We start from the raw sequence: 18217 nt of genomic DNA on the forward strand, positions 1-18217 counted from the left end.
GAGGCAGGAGATGTCAGCGGGGACCTGCGTTATCCAATGGATAACGGCGATCGCGGAAAAGTGCAAAAAAGTTTTTAAAAAGTAAATGTTTCACTTCCCCTCATAGATCGGATCCATAAGGGGAGGTGAAAATACTCACCTCAGGTCCGCCGATGTCCCCGGTGTTCCGGGACCCGAAGTCCCCCTCTGCGCATGCTCGCCCGATGATTGACATCAGGTGCGTGCTCAGAGGGGCTCGAGCCCCGGGAAATTCAAAATCCCTCTGCTCCTGGCTGCCATGTGTAGCCAGGAGCAGAGAGATTATACCGGGGACATGATCACTCATATCCAAGGGATAGCAGTGATCATGTAAAGTAAAAAAAAAATATAAAAAATGTAAAAAAAAATTAAAAAAAAGTTTTAAAAAAGCGTACGTTTTATCTTCCCTCACGGATCATATCCGTCAGGGAGGATGAAAGTACGTACATAAGGCCCCCGGATTTATCCGCAGACCTTACCCCAGCTTCTGCACACGCGCCCGTCGCCAAAATGGCGGACGCATGCGCAAAAGCTGTGGATTGCCAGGATAATTTAAATTCTCCCTGCTCCTGGCTACAAAACGTAGCCAAGAGCCTGGAGATTTCACGGAGGGCCGCGGTGAGCGGTTCCTGATCACATGTTCGCCATTATCCAATAATGGCGATCACGTAAAAGTAAAAAAAAAAAATTTGAAGTTTCATCTCCCCTCACCGATGCGATCGGTGAGAGGAGATGAAACTTTTTACCGGAGGCCTGCGTATTTGAACCCCGACGCGATCCTCCTTCGTGAACCTTCCTGAATTCTGCACATGCGATTGCCGGCAAAAAGCCGGACGCATGCGCAGGAGTCGGGGAGCCCAGAAAATTTAAAATCTCCTTGCTCTCAGCGACCAATGGTCGCCGAGAGCCTGGAGCAGTGACGGGAGGCCTCGTTGAGCGGTCCCTGGTCACGTGATAAAAAAGTAGCACTCTAACATAGGTCGGTCTCACATGACCAGATAGGAATTACGGATTCCGCATGCGTCTGATCTGCGCTAATATGCAGATCAATCGCATTGGATTACACAATTCCGCTCACATTACTGGGTCGGAATTGTGTAATCCACTCGCAGAAAAGAGAACGCAGCAGGTTCTATTTTACCGCGGCTATCCGCAGCATAGAGCCCATTGTGCTCCATGGTCGCGGATATACCCGCAGCCCATACGCAACTACATTGTATACGGGCTGCTGGTACCTGCGTCATCGCTAAGCGAGGGTTCAAGAAATGCAAACAACAAAAAAGGTGTACTGCGCATTACCGCCTGTGTGAGTAGGCAGTTATGCGCAGTACATTACGCGGCCGTACGCAGGGTCACAGCCGGGCTCACAGATGAGATCCGCTGCGGGCCTCCGCAAGCGGATTCCGCCTATGGCTGCGTGAGCCCAGCGTTATTCAGACCGCTACCTGTAATACGCATTTTACAAGAAGCCCCGGGAACGCTTGCCTTCATGCAGTTCCAGGAGCAGCTTGTTGAGCGCCTTCTGTGTGAGACCGCCGCACCTCCGCAAGCTTACGGAGACTCACGGAATGCTACTTTTTACACCCCATACTTGCCACTGAGGTCAAGAAATGACCCCCAATAAGCATGAGAGGAGGGGGGATACCCGGTTTTATTGCCCCATGGGCCGATTCCAACCAGCCTCCGTAATTACCCCTGTCTTCGGAAATACTACACAGTTCACATTATTACTTTTATCTAAGATTTGCGAACGCCGAAAAGGGCGCGGAGTGTGTGTGTGGGCGGGGGGGGGGGGGGGGGGGATTTTTAGGGAGTCAATTTTTATTCCGTACAAATAAGCAATGGGGCCTGGAATTTATTCAGTTGTGCCCTGAAATCCAACGGGTGTTCCCTCCTTTATAGGCCTTGCCATGGGTCCTGTAAGTAAATTAGGGCCACAATGGGTATGTTTCTGAACACGGGACAAACGGGGGTATCCATTTTGGGGTAAACGTCTTCATTCCTATGTACGCTGTACAAAAAAAACGTTTTTAAATTGAAAAAATTGCCAAAAAAATTGAAAATCGTAACTTTTTCCTTCTGCTTTGCTTAGATTCATTCAAATACTGTGGGGTCAAAATACGCAGTACACCCCTAGATGAATTCGTTAAGGGGTCTAGTTTTCAAAATGGGGTCATTTGAGGGGGTTCTTTATAGTTTTGGCCGCTCAATGGCTCTATAAGTGGGCTATGGGGCCTGGAATTTATTCAGTTGTACCCTGAAATCCAATGGGTATTCCTTTCATTGTAGGCCTAGCCATGGGTTCTGTAAGTCTATTAGGGCCACAATGGGTATGTTTCTGAACACGGGACAAACAGGGGTATCCATTTTGGGGTGAAAGTCTTCATTTATATGTGTACTGTACAAAAAAAAACGGTTTTTAAATTAAAAAACTGTGGGGTCAAAATACGCAGTACACCCCTAGATAAATTCGTTAAGGAATCTATTTTTCAAAATGGGGTCATTTGTGGGGGTTCTCTATGGTTTTGGGTGCTCAAGAACTCTACAAGTGGGCAATGGGGCCTAAAAGGACTTCAAGCAAAATCTATGTTCTGAAAACCACTGATTACTCCTTTCACATTTTGGGCCCCATTGTGCATGCGGACATAAGATTAGGGCCACAATGGGTATATTTCTGAAAACAGCACAAACAGGGGTATTCATTTTGGGGTGCAAGTCTTCCTTCATATGTGTGCTGTACAAAAAAAAGCTGTTTTTAAAATGACAGAATTGCCCAAAAAACAAAAATCCTAATTTTTTTCTTTTGCTTTGCTTGAATTTATTCACAAACTGTGGGGTCAAAATACGCAGTACACCCCTAGATAAATTCATTAAGGAGTCTAGTTTTCAAAATGGGGTCATTTGTGGGGGTTCTCTATGGTTTTGGGCGCTCAAGAACTATACAAGTGGGCAATGGGGCCTAAAAGGACTTCAAGCAAAATTTATGTTCTAAAAGCCACTGACTACGCCTTTCATTTTGGGCACCGTTGTGCATCCAGACATAAGATTAGGGCCACAATGGGTATGTCTCTGAACAAGGGACAAACAGGGGTATCCATTTTTGGGTGCAAGTCTTCATTCATATGTGTGCTGTACAAAAAAAGCTGTTTTTAAAATGACAGAATTGCCGAAAAAACGAAAATCACAATGTTTTCCTTTTGCTTGGCTTGAATTCATTCAAAAACTGTGGGGTCAAAATATGCAGTACACACCTAGATAAATTCCTTAAGGGGTCTAGTTTTCAAAATGGGGTCATTTGTGGGGGGTTTCTATGGTTTTGGGTGCTCAAGAACTCTACATGTGTGCTATGGGGCCTAAAAGGACTTCAAGCAAAATTTCTGTTTTGAAAGACACTGACTACTCCTTTCATTTTGGGCCCCTTTGTGGACTCAGATATAACATTAAGGCCACAATGGGTATATTTCTGAACATGGGAGAAATAAGGGTATCCATTTTGGGGTGTAAATCCTCATTTTCATGTAAACTGTAGGAAAAAAATATGTCTTTAAAATTACAGATTTGCAAAAATATGAAATGTTACTTTTTCTCCTCTAAATTGAATTAATTCCTGAAAAAACTGTGGGGTCAAAATACTCATGACACCCCTCAGTGAATACACTAAGGGGTGTAGTTTTTAAATTGGGGTCATTTGTGGGGGTATCTATTATTCTGACACTCATGAGCCTTTCCAATCTTGGCTTGATATAGGAAAACAAAGTGTTCCTCAAAATGCTAAAAAGTAATGTTAAATTTGTACGTCTCCTAAATTGTTAATAAAAACGAAAGTTTTTCAAATGTGCACCCAAAATAAAGTAAATGGGTGGAAATATAAATCTTAGCAAAAATTTCTATATTATGTTTGCACATATTTAAGATATTGCAGTTGGAAATGTGAAAAAATGACGATTTTTTCAAAATTTTCCCAATTTTGGCGCTTTTAATAAATAAACACAAATTCTATTGGTCTATTTTTTCCGCCTAAATGAAGTACAACATGTGGTGAAAAACAATGTCAGAATCGCTTGGATATGCAAAACCTTTCTGGTGTTTTTCCATGTTAAAGTGACACGTCAGATTTGCAAAATTTGGCCTGGTCATTAAGGCGCAAACAGGCTTGGTCACTAAGGATTAATGTTGTATTAATGGAGACCTCCCATGGCGTAAATCCGCGGCAAATAGTACATGCCACGATTTATTTCTCACTGCGGAAATCCGCGGTAGAATTACGCGAGTGAGAACTGGCAGGCAGAAAGCTATTGGGTCCAATAGAACCTAATAGCTGCGAAATTCACGTGCAGGAAACACGGTTGAAATCCGTTCGTGGGCATTCACCCTTATGGTCCCCCCATTCTTCTCCACAAGCAGGCTGCACCCCATGGACCCCCATCCTCCTCCACATGCAGGCGGCACCCCATGGACCCCCATCCCCCCCACATGCAGGCTGGACCCCCATTCTCCTCCACATGCAGGCTGCACCCCATGGTCCCCTATCCTCCTCCACATGCAGGCCACACCCCATGGACCCCTATCTCCCTCCGCATGCAGGCCACACCCCATAGACCCCCATCTCCCTTCGCGTGCAGGCTGCACCCCATGAACCCCCATCCTCCTCCACATGCAGGCTGCACCCCATGGACCCCCATCCTCCTTCACATGCAGGCAGCACCCCATGGACCCCCATCCTCCTCCACATGCAAGCAGCACCCCATGGACCCCCATCCTCCTCCACATGCAGGCTGCACCCCATGGACCCCCATCCTCCACATGCAGGCCGCATCCCATATACTCCCATTCTCCTCCACATGCAGGCCACACCCCATGGACCCCCATCTCCCTCCGCATGCAGGCCGCACCCCATGGACCCCCATCCTCCTCCACATGCAGACCGCACCCTATGGACCCCCATCCTCCTCCACATGCAGACCACACCCCATATACTCCCATTCTCTACATGCAGGCTGCACCCCATGGACCCCCATCCTCCTCCACATGCAGACCGCACCCCATGGACCCCCATCCTCCTCCACATGCAGGCTGCACCCCATGGACCCCCATGTTCCATCCTCTATCCGGCATTTCATTGACCTTTTCCACACCATAAACCAACCATACAGACTGTGTATATCTCTAAAGTGCAGCGTGTCGTCTATTTATAACATGAGTCACATGACCACTAGGTATATATTGATATTCCACTGCACTTCAGCAGCATAGAGGATTCCAGCAACCTTATTGGTTGTTGGGCACCACGTGGATACAGTTACACAGCTGTGCACGAGAAGCACGTGATCAGAGATGAGGGCACGTTTTGCTCGCGCTGAGAGAAACGTAGCTGCTGCATCTAGGAAATATATGCTTCCTCGTGCTGAGAGGAAGGTATCCGACATAAGCTGCCAAACTAAGCTGCTGCATGTGGCCATGTATGGCCCACGTGGGCGTATACATAACCGAACATCGCCCTCTCAGCACGAGAAAACATGGTCACGTGCACCTAGCCAGCTTATGTCAGATACATGCCACATCTGTCAGCACGTGCTTCTCAGATACGTTCCTCTCAGCACAAGTACAACATGGGCACATCTCTGATCATGTTATTCTGGTCAACGGCTCCTTGTTCCTCTCAGCACTAGTAACACATGGCCAAGTAAAACATGCCGACATCTCTGATCACGTGATTCTCGTACACAGCTCCTCGTGCACGGCTGTGTAACTATCCACGTGGTGTCCAACAACCAATGAGGTTGCTGGAATCGTCTATGCTGCTGAAGTGCAGCGGAATATCAATATATGCCCCACCACCACCACCCCACTGCCCCCAGAGCTGCACTCCTGCATCTACTTACAGACCCCTTTGCTAGAGTCCTGTGACCACAGCCGGCCCATAGGGGGCAGACCTCCACTGTGTCCTGCGGATCCGTCTCACCTCTCTTCTCCTCCACAGATCTCAGGGACTTCGTAGAATCAGCAACCAATGAATGTCACTTTATAAACGTCACGCAGCGGGTGCGGTATCTGGAGAGATACAGCTACAACCAGGAGGAGTATGTGTACTTTGACAGCGATGTCGGGATTTACATCGGGAAGAACGAGTACGGGAGACTCAATGCGGATCGCGTGAACAAGGATAAGGATATCCTGGCACACGAGATGAGTGCGTTGGAGACATTCTGTATCTACAACTATGATCACATCCACGGCTTCACTGCTGACCGGAGAGGTGAGGCTGCAGTAAACACTGTACACACCGCACCTTACACAGCCTCTACTTCTGGCTTCCCACTGACAGCGGCTCTTAATTGCAGGTTGGCTTGTAGTTTCTCCTCGCAGCGCTGTGGATACATACGGCTGTTTTATTGCTCTCTATTACATTTTTCTTGTAGACGGGCCGACGCAGCAGCTGCAGTTCTGACGTTTAGTTATATTGTTCTGACAACATTCACTGCGTGAGATAAGGAATGCCTTGGGCACACGGGCGGGGCGGGTCTCGCAGCAGACTCCTGCCCTGGCAGTAGCTTTTTTTTTCCTTCATCTGTCCTGCGGATGATCCGCACGTCTCGCCATCGGATCTGCACAGTACAGACTATTTTTTGTTTTATTAAAATCTAGGTGATGACACAGAATCCACAACGTCACTTGCGGACGGCCACAGATCGGGCGGCTTTCAGTGACCTCATTGGAAGCCGTCTGCACAGAATCCACGCAAAAATAGAGCAGGCTGCAATTTTTCCTCCACAAGCAGAAATCACAGTTGGCGTCCGCTCGCGTACAGGAAGAATCACTGCTCCATAACGGGCTAGGGTCAGACACCAGCTCCAGATTCTCTAATGGACATCAGCCCGTGTGTAGGGGCCTTACTTTCATAGATCGGACCTTTACAAGCACAGCAATACCAAATACACTTTTTTTTTTTTTTTAAACTTATTTTTACTTTTTTTTCTACTGCGATCTGATTGGTATTTCACCAAGCCACGCCACAGGCATGGCCTAAATAGACCCCCACCTGTAATGGCAACCACATGACACCCCGTGATCTAATTGTGGGGGGCTGTTCACGGCATTTAAATCCTGTTGTAAGAATTTACAGCAGCACTAAAAGGGTTAACAGCCATGACCAGTGGCAGTGCTGATCACAGACGTTGTGGACGGGTGTCAGCTGTAAGAAACAGCAGGGACCCGTGTGGTATGAAGGGGGATCACCCTGCAATCCCCCTCCATACAAACCTCCATGACATAACTGCACGCCCTTCAGCATTGTGGGGTTAAGGGGGGTTTGGAATTTTATCCATTTAATAATTTAACTGACTTTTTGTACCTCAAAAATTAAGCGTTAGGCCTCCTGCAGACGGCCAGGTCGGATCCCGCTGTGAGAATTCTCGCAGCAGGATGCGAGCTGTGCCTCTGCAGTGACCACTGCGGCTCACCTGCTCTGCTGCTCCTCCGCTCTGCTATGTGGCAGCTGCCGCCCAGCCAGCACATAAGCAGAGCAGAGCCGGCGCGTCACTAGTGACGTTTCTGTGATAACAGCCTATTAGACTGCGCAGGAGGTGGGGCCTCATAGGCTGCATTACAGACCTGGAAGTCTTTGTCAGGCTCCTGGTGGCCGTTGGAAGCCATTGGTACATTGCAGGGTGCTGATGGGTGACAGAAGTAGCCCCTCCACCGTCATCTGTTTATAGACTGGAGTGGCTTGTAAGGGGGTAAACGGCCAGGATCTGAGGTTTCTCCATTCCTGGCAGTTGTAGCAAGAGCCGGGCCGTCAGTAGTCGCCAGCCACCACCTTAAGAAGGTGTCTGCAGGTTTAGTGCGGCCAGTAATAAGGTTTATTGGCCGTCACTGAGACCACTCTCACACAGAAACCTTTGTACCGTAATTAGTGTTGCGTTTCAAACTGCGCAAATTGCGGTAAGACGCTCCTATTGCTTTCAATGGGGCCTTGCAGAGGAGCATTAGAACGCAGTGTTTTTTGAGCATTTTTAAATATGATGTGTCATCCATTGAAATCAATGGGGAGCGTTTTAAGCGCTGTCAAAACCACGGTAGAACGCTGTATAATTGTTTGCCACCAGGAGGGAAGCGGTGATGTCATTGGATTGCTCTGGCCGCACTGTGACTGCGCTCACACTGAGCATTGTACGGAGCAGCGCGGCCCGAGAAAAACCACAGGATTTTTACTAAGACCTGAGTGAGAGCAGCCCAAGGAGTCAATAGTATGTCTGTTGTCCTTCACCGCTTGTGGCGGGCATTAGGACCCTGCAGCCTGGTCAGAGATCTGGGCCAACCTCTAGATGGAAAACTAGTGGGCTGAAAGTGACAGTGGGTGGCAGGTAAAGATGTCTGTCAGCCAGTAGTGATGGCCGCTGTATCCAGGTATTGCTAAATAAGGAGGGTTAATTTCCTTTTGCATCGAGTTAACCCTGCGAGCACGAGGTGAGTCGTCCATTTATTTATGTTTCCATATGCTATAAATTTTTCTTGAGGCACATCTTTTAATCTATTATAATTTTTGCTTATATTTACGGTCCTCTATTGATTGGATGAACCGGATTATTGTATAAAGATGGCGACTCTTGTACACCTGGATATTTTAAAAAAAGAATGGGAACGTATCCCAGATAGAATTTGCAGCGCAATAAGAGATTTTTGGCCTTCGGAAGATGAAATAAAAGTTTCTGATGGATTATTAGACAAAAAGAAAAATCTAAAATTACTTTATTGTGATCTTTGGGAACATTCAATTGATTGGTTATGAACAATTTAACTCCTCGAGGATTGAGAATTCCACACAAATCGGCTTTTTCCCTGGATGAAACTTTTTCAGGAGAATGGCAGTCTATGCTACAAACATTCACATTGGTAATGTTGGACAAATGAATAGAGAAAAGAATAAAATTAATGTCCCATTGCATTATAAGTATAATAATACAATCTAAGATAGACAGTAACAGTAATAACAAAATGTTACAGGGCACTAATTATATAGAAATACCCATTTTATTTAGAAAAATAAATAAACTAAAAAGAGATTATGACGACTTTAATCAAAAAATTTATTTCTCACATCAATACAAAAAAACACAATACAAAAGAAAATTAGATGTAAACAAAAGAGAACAGGAGGAAAAAGAACAAAAGAAAAAAACAAAAAGAAAAAGAACCAACAGATAAAACTGAAAGAATAAAAAAGCGCAGCAACAACCATTGGAATGGGAACAGCATTATTTACAAAAGAAGCATCAAAACGCACACTAATAGTAAAAAAAATAAAAACAAAGCCAAATATAGAACCAACAAGCCATAGTATTGTCAATGAAGTGCAAAATACATCAGATGAAAATAATGTTAATAGAAACGGTAATGACAATAAAAATTACATAGTTCCCTCACAACTTCCTCCGCTAATACAGGAAACATATACAGATTCAAAAAAATATTTTCCGTTTTTGCTGTATTTACCCATTATCAGTTCACCCCCTAATTTTGATGAAATCAATGTAGTAATAGAAAATTCAGAAAGAAATACAAGTAAAAACAAAAAGGAAAATCAAGGAGAAATATAAAAAGAAAAGAATAATAAAATAATACATACAGGAACTATATCATCTGACAAGTCAAACCATTTTTTAGGGGCTCGTCCCAAAGTATTTTCTCCGCACAAACTACAAGCATACTTATAACATTTCTCCGCACAAACTAATAACATTTTTCCAATAAAGAAAAAGAGAATCATTTCAAAGAATTTCACCCCTCCGGTCACCAGATCAAAAATAAGCCATTTTGTTTATACACCACCGACAATGACAGGACTCACCACCAAAGGAATTTCAAACGGAAAAGAGGAAAAAAGAACACCACTAACAAGAGAAAAAAGATGGACAATAACACAGAAAAAGAAGTAACAAACGAAGAAGCAACCATAAAAGGGATTTTGAACATTACAAGCAGAACATTACAACAAGGAGAAATAGATTTATTATATAAAGGACTATCATATTGTCCCACCACACGTTCATCAATGTTCGAACTGTTTGTAGATTTGAATAATTACTAGAGATGAGCGAACGTACTCGTCCGAGCTTGATGCTCGGGCGAATATTAGGGTGTTCGGGATGCTTGTTACTCTTAACGAGTACCACGCGGTGTTCGGGTTACTTTCACTTGTATCTCTGAGACGTTAGCGCGCTTTTCTGGCCAATAGAAAGACAGGGAAGGCATTACAACTTCCCCCTGCAACGTTCAAGCCCTATACCACCCCCCCTGCAGTGAGTGGCTGGCGAGATTAGGTGTCACCCGAGTATTGAAATCTGCCCCTCCCGCGGCTCGCTACGGATGCATTCTGACATTAGTTCAGGGAAAGTGCTATCGTGTTGGAGCTGCTATAGGGAGAGTGTTAGGAGTTATTATAGGCTTCAAGAACCCCAACGGTCCTTCTAAAGGCCATAAATCTTCTGTATATGCGCTCAATGGGGCCGGCGGCAGCAGCGCCGACCCCATTGAGAACATATAGAAGACAAATCCTTCTTTTCTGCCACAGCTGTAACAGCTGTGACAGAGAAGAACGATGTTTGCCCATTGAATTCAATGGAGCGGCAATACAGCCGCTCCATTGAAAGCAATGGGCTGCCGGCGTGCGCGGGGTGAATTGTCGGGAAGGGGTTAAATATATAACCCCTTCCCTGCAATTCATCCAGAAATGTGTAAAAATAAAAATATATACCGGCGTATAAGGCGACGGGGTGTATAAGACGACCCCCCAACTGTCACCTTATACGCCGGTAATATAGCGGAGCAAAGAATAAAAAGCATTACTTACTTCTTCTGACGTTCTGCGGCGCTGCTGCAGGATGTCGCTCCCTCCTGGTCCACGGCAGACTATTGCTTTCTCTACGAAAGGCTTTAAATCCCTGCCTCCAGAAACACATGTGCCTTCAGCCAATCACAGCCAATGACAATGATGTCATTGAATGGCTGTGGTTCTGGAGGCGGGGATTTCAAGCCTTTCGTAGAGAAAGCAATAGTCTGCCAGGAACCAGGAGGGAGCAAGAGCCTGCAAACACCAGGAGGGAGCGACAGCCTGCAGGAGCGCCGCAGATCGTCTGAAGAAGTAAGTAATGCTTTTTATTCTTTGCTCCACTGTATTGCCGGCGTATAAGGTGACAGTTGGGGGGTCGTCTTATACGCCCCGTCGCCTTATACGCCGGTATATATTTTTATTTTTACACATTTCTGGATGAATTGCAGGGAAGGGGTTATATATTTAACCCCTTCCCGAAAATACACCCCGCGCACGCCGGCAGCCCATTGCTTTCAATGGAGCGGCTGTATTGCCGCTCCATTGAATTCAATGGGCAAACATCGTTCTTCTCTGCTACAGCTGTTACAGCTATGGCAGAGGAGAACGATCTTTACGCTGACAGTGCGGGGGGGGGGGGGCCCACTCTTGCCGCTATTGTGGCTTAATAGTGGGACCTGTGAACTTGAGATGCAGCCCACCATGTAGCCCCTCGCCTGCCCTATCCATCACTGTGTCGTTCCCATCACTTTGTAGAATTGCCCAGATTTTCACACATGAAAACCTTAGCGAGCATCGGTGAAATACAAAAATGCTCCGGTCGCCCATTGACTTCAATGGGGTTCGTTACTCGAAACGAACCCTCGAGCATCGCGGGAATTTTGTTCCGAGTAACGAGCACCCGAGCATTTTGGTGCTCGCTCATCTCTAATAATTACATTAAAAAACTCGTAACAGATATTTTCTAATTAATGATGTTAAAACTGTTACAGAAAATATTATAGATTTTGATATTGAAACACCCATAACAACGGATCTCAAACCAATTAGCAAATTTTATCCAGTTGATTCGAAAGGTCCATTTATAGAATTGTTTTATAACATGTTACAAGACCTAAATAACATGGTTAATAGTAAGAAAAAAATTAAATATAATCTCGCTAAACAAGAAAAATTAATGTTAGATAAACTAAACAATGAACAAGGGATAGTTATAAAAAGGGCAGACAAGGGGGGTGGGATCGTAGTAATGGACCAAAGTAGATACATCAATATCTGCAAAAATATAATAAATAACACAAATAATTACATCAAAGTAGAAAAAGATCCCACCACAGACATTTTGAATGAACTAAAAGAAATGATCTATGGAGCAGTAGAAAAAAATGCAATAACTAAAAAAGAAGCCGCATACATTACTCAAATAGAACCAGAAGTACCGTTCTTTTAGCAGATCCCAAAAATACATAACAATTTAAACAATCCACCCGGTCGCCCCATAGTAGCAGGAAAAAAATCAGTCACCAGCAGATTAGCAGAATACATCGATAAAATATTGCAAAAATATGTGATTAATCTCCCTACATATTTAAAAGACACTGGACATCTATTACAACAAATTACAGAGATAGAGTGGAAAGTTAATTATACATGGTGCTGTCTAGATGTTGAATCATTATACACAAGCATACCGCATAATTTAGGAATAAAAGCTATTGAATGGTTCCTCAATAGAGACCCTTTAATGCCTAAAATTCAAAAAGAATATATTCTAAAATTTATAGATTTTGCCCTAAAAAAGAATAATTTCACATTTCAAAACAAATTTTTTATCAAACGCACGGGACGGCGATGGGCAGCAAATTTGCCGCTACTTTCACTAACCTGTACATGGGACATTTCGAAAAAGATTTTTTCAATGATCCCAAAATTATTTATCACGGACGGTATATAGACGATATAATTTTAATTTGGAAAGGTTCAAATCAAGAATTAAAAAATTTAATTACTTCACCTAATGATGATAATAGTAACTTAACATTTACAGATAATATAAACAACAAAGAAACTATATTTCTGGATCTAGTTGTATACATAGAAAATAATCAAATAAACACAAAATCACATTTTGAAAAAGTTCATAAAAATAGCTATTTAGATTACAACAGCTGTCACAAGAAACAATGGAAAAATAACATACCTTATAGTCAATTACAAAGAATCCATAGAAATTGTAGTGAAAAAACAATATTTGAAGAACAAGCTAAAATAATAGTTTCACGCTTTGCGGAGAAAAAATATCCTAGTCAATTATTAAAAGATGCATATATGAAAGTACAAAATGACAGAGTTAAAGGGGTTGTCCTGCGAAAGCAAGTGGGTCTATACACTTCTGTATGGCCATATTAATGCACTTTGTAATGTACATACAGAAGTTATCAGAAGTTATTCACTTACCTGTTCCGTTGCTGGCGTCCTCGTCTCCGTCTAATTTTCAGTGTCTAATCGCCAGATTAGACGCTTGCGCAGTCCGGGTCTTCTTCTTTGCTGAATGGGGCCGCTCGTGCCGGAGAGCGGCTCCTTGTAGCTCCGCCCCGTCACGTGCCGATTCCATCCAATCAGGAGGCTGGAATCGGCAATGGACCGCACAGAAGCCCTGCGGTCCACCGAGGGAGAAGATCCCGGCGGCCATCTTCAGCAGGTAAGTAAGAAGTCACCGGAGCGCGGGGATTCAGGTAAGCACTGTGCGTTTTTTATTTTTAACCCCTGCATCGGGGTTGTCTCGCGCCGAACGGGGGGGCTGTTGAAAAAAAACAAAACCCGTTTCGGCGCGGGACAACCCCTTTAATAGAAAAGTAAAAATGGTTAAAAGAAATAATATAGATAAAATAAATGTTTCAACTAGACAGGCAGAACAAAAAATTACAAAAAATGCATTTATAACACGATATAGTAACGATAACAGAGATATTATGAAAATAATTAAGAAAAATTGGAATATTTTAAAAGACGATCCCTATCTTAGTAAAATAATGGAACAAAATCCCAAAATAATATATAGAAAAAATAGAATAATAGGTATTATAATAGCACCATCTAATCCGTTAAATAGAAGAACCATCAATAATAAGAAAAAAGAGACAAATGGTAATACAATTTTCTGTACCAATAAGAATCCCTCTACTACTACAGGTGGATATAAATGTAAAAAGAAAAAATGTAAATGCTGCAACCATATAGTTCATAAATAGAGATGAGCGAACGTACTCGTCCGAGCTTGATATTCGTGCGAATATTACGGTGTTCGGGATGCTCGTTACTCGTAACGAGTACCACGCGGTGTTCCGGTTACTTTCAGTTTCCTCTCTGAGATGTTAGCGCGCTTTTCTGGCCAATTGAAAGACAGGGAAGGCATTACAACTTCCCCCTGTGACGTTCAAGCCCTATACCACCCCCCTGCTGTGCGTGGCTGGGGTGATCAGATGTCACCCGAGTATAAAAGTCGGCCCCTCCCGCGGCTCGGCTCAGATGCCGTGTGAGTTAGTGAGGGAAAGTGCTGTTCTATTGGAGTTGCTGTAGGGAGAGTGTTTGTAGTGAGTGTAGGCTTCAAGAACCCCAACGGTCCTTCTTAGGGCCACATCTACGTGTGTGCAGGCTGCTATCAGTGGAAATTTTTTTTATTTTTTTCTCAAAATCGGCAGTGCAGAGCATTGCACCCGGTATTAGGGACAGAAGTGGTGCTTAGGCAGGGAGAGTGTTAGGAGTGAGTGTAGCCTTCAAGAACCTCAACGGTCCTTTCTAGGGCCAAATTTAACCGTGTGCAGTACTGTGCTGGCTGCTGTTAGCAGTGTTGCATATTTTTTTTCTTCTAAAAATCGTCTGTGCAGAGCATTGCAACCTCCATTGATACTACAGGGACAGAATTGTGTAGGCAGGGCCACAACACAGTTATTGTTCATTGAATATACGCAGTGGGTGCTTCCCTTTGCAAAAAAGCGAAAAAATTATATTTGGCCTGCCTGTGTCAGTCCTAAGGTCTCCGTGTACGTGTGTGCTGCGTGGAGAACGTACAAAAATCAGACGCAACCAGCTACGGTTTACTGCAGGCTTGTGCCATTGTCTTTCCTGACTGGCAAATACCTGCTCTGCCAGAGTTAATAACTCTGCTACACTAAAGTTGTGTGACACTTTTTCAGGGCCACACCACAGTTATTAAATGTATTGTTCATTGAATATACGCAGTGGGGCCTTCCCTTTGCAAAAAAGCGAAAAAATTATATTTGACCTGCAGGCTTGCGCCAATTTATTTCCTGCCTGGGAAATCAAATCACTGGTAATACAGCATGCTGAGGGGTAGGGGTAGGCCTAGAGGACGTGGACGCGGCCGAGGACGCGGAGGGCCAAGTGAGGGTGTGGGCACAGGCCGAGCTCCTGATCCAGGTGTGTCGCAGCCGACTGCTGCGCGATTAGGAGAGAGGCACGTTTCTGGCGTCCCCACATTCATCGCCCAATTAATGGGTCCACGCGGGAGACCTTTATTAGAAAATGAGCAGTGTGAGCAGGTCCTGTCCTGGATGGCAGAAAGTGCTTTGAGCAACCTATCGTCCAGCCACAGTTCTGCGCCGTCCACTGCTGCAAATCCGAATCCTCTGTCTGCTGCTCCTCCTTCCTCCCAGCCTCCTCACTCCACTACAATGACACATGCTCAGGAGCGGGAACACTCCCAGGAACTTTTCTCGGGCCCCTGCTCAGATTGGGCAGCAGTGGTTCCTCTACCACCAGAGAAGTTTATCGTCACTGATGCCCAACCATTGGAAAGTTCCTGGGGTCCGGGGGATGAGGCTGGGGACTTCCGGCAACTGTCTCAAGACCTTTCAGTGGGTGAGGAGGACGATGACGATAAGACACAGTTGTCTTGCAGTGAGGTAGTAGTAAGGGCAGTAAGTCCGAGGGAGCAGCGCACAGAGGATTCGGAGGAAGAGCAGCAGGACGATGAGGTGACTGACCCCACCTGGTGTGCAACGCCTACACAGGACAGGTCTTCAGAGGGGGAGGCACGGGCAGCAGCAGGGCAGGTTACAAGAGGCAGTGCGGTGGCCAGGGGTAGAGGCAGGGCCAGACCGAATAATCCACCAACTGTTTCCCAAAGCGCACCCTCGCGCCATGCCACCCTGCAGAGGCCGAGGTGCTCTAAGGTCTGGCAGTTTTTCACAGAGACGCCTGACGGCCGACGAACAGTGGTGTGCAACCTTTGTCGCGCCAAGATCAGCCGGGGAGCCACCACCAACAGCCTCACCACCACCAGCATGCGCAGACATATGATGGCCAAGCACCCCACAAGGTGGGACGAAGGCCGTTCACCGCCTCCGGTTTGCACCGCTGCCTCTCCCCCTGTGCCCCAACCTGCCACTGAGATCCAACCCCCCTCTCAGGACACAGGCACGACCGTCTCATGGCCTGCACCCACACCCTCACCTCTGCTGTCCTCGGCCCCATCCAGCAATGTCTCGCACCGCACAGTCCAGCCGTCGCTAGCGCAACTGTTGGAGCGCAAGCGCAAGTACGCCGCCACGCACCCTCACGCTCAAGCGTTAACCGTCCACATAGCCAAATTTATCAGCCTTGAGATGCTGCCGTATAGGGTTGTGGAAACGGAGTCCTTCAAAGCTATGATGGCGGCGGCGGCCCCGCGCTACTCAGTTCCCAGTCGCCACTACTTTTCCCGATGTGCCGTCCCAGCCCTGCACGACCACGTCTCCCGCAACATTGTACGCGCCCCCACCAATGCGGTTAGTGGCAAGGTCCACTTAACTACGGACACGTGGACAAGCACAGGCGGGCAGGGCCACTACATCTCCCTGACGGCACATTGGGTGAATTTAGTGGAGGCTGGGACAGAGTCAGAGCCTGGGACCGCTCACGTCCTACCCACCCCCAGAATTGCGGGCCCCAGCTCGGTGGTGGTATGTTCGGTGGTGTATGCTTCTTCCACTAAAGCACCCTCCTCCTCCTCCTCAACCTCTGTCTCGCAATCTAGATGTGTCAGCAGCAGCAGGACGTCGCCAGCAGTCGGTGTCGCGCGGCGTGGCAGCACAGCGGTGGGCAAGCGTCAGCAGGCCGTGCTGAAACTACTCAGCTTAGGAGATAGGAGGCACACGGCCCACGAACTGCTGCAGGGTCTGACAGAGCAGACCGACCGTTGGCTTGCGCCGCTGAGCCTCCAACCGGGCATGGTCGTGTGTGACAACGGCCGTAACCTGGTGGCGGCTCTGCAGCTCGGCAGCCTCACGCACGTGCCATGCCTGGCCCACGTCTTTAATTTGGTGGTTCAGCGCTTTCTGAAAAGCTACCCATGCTTGTCAGACCTGCTCAGAAAGGTGCGCCGGCTCTGCGCACATTTCCGCAAGTCCCACACGGACGCTGCCACCCTGCGCACCCTGCAACATCGCTTTAATCTGCCAGTGCACCGACTGCTGTGCGACGTGCCCACACGGTGGAACTCTACGCTCCACATGTTGGCTAGGCTCTATGAGCAGCGTAGAGCTATAATGGAATACCAACTCCAACATGGGCGGCGCAGTGGGAGTCAGCCTCCTCAATTCTTTTCAGAAGAGTGGGCCTGGTTGGCAGACATCTGCCAGGTCCTTCGAAACTTTGAGCAGTCTACCCAGGTGGTGAGCGGCGATGCTGCAATCATTAGCGTCACCATTCCCCTGCTATGCATCTTGAGAACTTCCCTGCAAACCATAAAGGCAGCCGCTTTGCGCTCGGAAACAGAGCCAGGGGAAGACAGTATGTCGCTGGATAGTCAGAGCACCCTCCTGTCTATATCTCAGCGCGTTCAGGAGGAGGAGGAGGAGCATGAGGAGGATGAGGAGGAGGGGGAAGAGACAGCTTGGCCCACTGCTGACGGTACCCATGCTGCTTGCCTGTCATCATTTCAGCGTGTATGGCCTGAGGAGGAGGAGGAGGAGGAGGAGGATCCTGAAAGTGATCTTCCTAGTGCGGACAGCCATGTGTTGCGTACAGGTACCCTGGCACACATGGCTGACTTCATGTTAGGATGCCTTTCTCGTGACCCTCACATTCAACGCATTCTGGCCACTACGGATTACTGGGTGTACACACTGCTCGACCCACGCTATAAGGAGAACCTTCCCAGTCTCATTCCCGAAGAGGAAAGGGGTTCGAGAGTGTTGCTATACCACAGGACCCTGGCGGACAAGCTGATGGTAAAATTCCCATCCGACAGCGGTAGTGGCAGAAGGCGCAGTTCCGAGGGACAGGTAGCAGGGGAGGTGCGTAGATCGAGCAGCATGTACAGCCCAGGCAGTGCAACAGTCTTTAAGGGCCTGGCCAGCTTTATGGCTC

At 46.5% G+C, this 18217-nt stretch overlaps 1 protein-coding gene and 1 pseudogene across 1 annotated transcript in view; both read left to right on the plus strand.

Annotated features, from left to right (window-relative positions):
• The window catches only part of LOC136580606 (H-2 class II histocompatibility antigen, E-S beta chain-like), a 474076-nt gene that overhangs the window by 433916 nt on the left and 21943 nt on the right, over positions 1–18217 (plus strand). The gene's annotated exons all lie outside the window — the stretch shown is intronic.
• LOC136581086 (class II histocompatibility antigen, B-L beta chain-like) overlaps positions 1–18217 on the plus strand; it is a 73209-nt pseudogene that overhangs the window by 31850 nt on the left and 23142 nt on the right.

Source organism: Eleutherodactylus coqui, chromosome 10 (genome assembly GCF_035609145.1).
Source record: "Eleutherodactylus coqui strain aEleCoq1 chromosome 10, aEleCoq1.hap1, whole genome shotgun sequence".
In the NCBI taxonomy this organism is placed as follows: Eukaryota; Metazoa; Chordata; class Amphibia; order Anura; family Eleutherodactylidae; genus Eleutherodactylus; species Eleutherodactylus coqui.